We start from the raw sequence: 1805 nt of genomic DNA, 5'->3' as shown, positions 1-1805 counted from the left end.
ATCATAAGTAAAAGGACAATGTTGAACCAAATCTTTAAACGAATTGGCATTAGTCCCAAATTTGCTCATAGTAATGTAAAAGAAATGTCTTTGATTACTTGATTCAAACTCTGATTTTAACTTTAGTTGGAAATGTGCTTTTTTAATTTCTTATGCTGTCCTTTGTTAAATGAACAAAAACTGTGAAGTGCAAAACTAAAAAGAAAACCTTTGATAACTATTTTTTCTTTGTTCTTTTTTGTTCTCTTAAGTCATAATGGGACCTAATGTTGAAATCTAATTACCATTCCTTTAATGCCAAAACTCAGCTCTGTCATTATGTAAGACATCCAGATCATCTAAAGAGATGAGCTGGTGGTAGTCAGAGCTTGTCCTATTCTAAAGCTGAGAATTTTAACTACTTAGAAAAATCAAGGAATACTCTTATCTTGAAATGAAATATCTAGGTTTTTTAAGTGACTTTGTCTAACAGGTTAAGCACATATATCAAATTTGAAGGTAGAGAGTCAGGCTCATACCATATCTTAACAGACATTTATATTATTTACTATTATTGTCATTATTATATTCCAACTTAACCACTTACTGTGTCACCTTTGGCTATTGAAATTTAATTAAAATTAAACTAACCTAAAATTTCAGTTACTTAGTCACAATAGGCTTCTTTCAAGTGTTCAACAGTCAAATGTGTCTAGTGGCTAGTGTACTGTACAGAACATATTTAGAGCATTTCCATCATTGCAGAAAGTTCTATTGGACAGCTCTAATATATATAATTAGAATAATATATTCCTCTGAGAGTTTTTTTTTATTAAAAGTGATTAGTTTTGTAGACCTTTTGGTACTATTTTTATTTTTATTTTTTATTTTTTTAATGCCTACAGCACCTGGTATTCCTAGGTGGTCTCCCATCCAAGTACTAACCAGGCCTAACCCTGCTTTGCTTCCGAGATCAGAAAAGATCTGGCATGTTGAGGGTGGCATGGCCATAGATGAACTTTTGGTAATGTAATGGCAAAATATAAATGCTTGATACATGATATTTAATATTAATGTCACTGGTTAAACTAAGAATAATCAGATAATGAAAATAGTAATAAAAATATAACATTTACATATCTAATATCATAAGTAGGGTATATATAACTTTGTATTAATTCACTAAGATTAATTCTGTTTTTAAATATTTCACTATGAAATAATTCTTAAATTGGCATTCTGAAAAGTTTCCAAGAAATAGAAGCTATAAAGTGAGCCTAATATATTATGCTCACAGATTTATTAAACACAAATACACACACACACACACACACACACACACACACCTATATTAAGCATCTATTTACTTTTAAAATTCTAAATATTAAGAAACCTTAACATGTAGGTCATAGCACCTACCACCAAATATCATGGTTAACCATGACAGAAAATTATGAAAAGGAAATTGGATTAGTATTCTAACCCTCTCGAATTATGACATGGCATTATCTCATTACAATCTCTTTGTTCATATCTGGGATTACTGGTTATAAGCTCTGAACTTTGATTTGTCTTATTGTCATTTGAGATATAAATGTGTTTATTTCATTATTTTTCCCTTTAGGAAATAGGGTAGATAAACACATACACACACGCACACACACGATTACATACTATGCTTATACACAAAACAGCAGATAGGTAATCAATCAATCCCATCTTTGAACCAACTTGGACTATAGGCCAGAGATGAACCCATTTGACATGCCAGTCAAAACACTTGATTCATGGACTGGACTCTGTTAGTATCCATCTCCTTTAATTCA

General features: G+C 30.8%; 1 pseudogene; it reads right to left on the bottom strand.

Annotated features, from left to right (window-relative positions):
- Positions 1–875: 875 nt before the first annotated feature.
- Positions 876–994, bottom strand: LOC120591950 (uncharacterized; annotated as a pseudogene).
- Between the last annotated feature and the right edge of the window lie 811 nt (positions 995–1805).

This window comes from Pteropus medius, unplaced genomic scaffold, assembly GCF_902729225.1.
Source record: "Pteropus medius unplaced genomic scaffold, Ma_sr-lr_union100, whole genome shotgun sequence".
NCBI classification, from domain to species: domain Eukaryota; kingdom Metazoa; phylum Chordata; class Mammalia; order Chiroptera; family Pteropodidae; genus Pteropus; species Pteropus medius.
This window is presented reverse-complemented; position numbering and strand designations above follow the sequence as displayed.